The following is a 649-nucleotide window of genomic DNA, read 5'->3' as shown; positions in this document are numbered from 1 at the left end:
CGTCCAACGACGGAAAGACTTGGCCTTTGTTATCTGTGACCCACTAGATGATCTTGGTTACTCTTTTTGCTAAGATGTGAGCAATCTTGCATCGCCTCCTCCAAGGTCCATTCCGCTAAAGAAACGACAACATTTCGGTCAATCTCTGGCGCCTCTGTCTCCGCCAAACATCCACGCCCCTATCTACCTCTTTCCTCGATGTCTACTCTTACAACACCAATGATAAGGCTTCCACTTTCGAGAGCTCTACATCCTTTGCATCAATTCATCTCCAACCTTTGCCTAGAAATTCAATAAATTCGGGTCCTTTACCGTTTGGTACGGGTGCATATTCGGGTCCTATGGAGCGAGGGTTTGTTTTTGGCCAGATTGAGCGGTGATTTCAATCGGGTCCCGTTTTTTCTGGTCCTCTCGAGAAGGGTAAAGGTTGATGAAAATCCGGGAGAGATTAGAACTTGATCAAAGATTACGAGAACACATGAATTCAAATGGTTCAAATTCCATTAACCATTCATACGTTTTGAAAGCTTTATCTCAAGGCCTAAAGAAAATAGAGGAATCGTATTTAGATATTGCATAACAAATGCTTGATGAAAATCATGAACTAGCTTTAATGGGCTCTTAGTACTCTGCGTTGATACCACTGCTT

The sequence above is a fragment of the Lactuca sativa genome, chromosome 3, assembly GCF_002870075.4.
Source record: "Lactuca sativa cultivar Salinas chromosome 3, Lsat_Salinas_v11, whole genome shotgun sequence".
NCBI classification, from domain to species: Eukaryota; Viridiplantae; Streptophyta; class Magnoliopsida; order Asterales; family Asteraceae; genus Lactuca; species Lactuca sativa.
Note: the sequence above shows the minus strand (reverse complement) of the source record.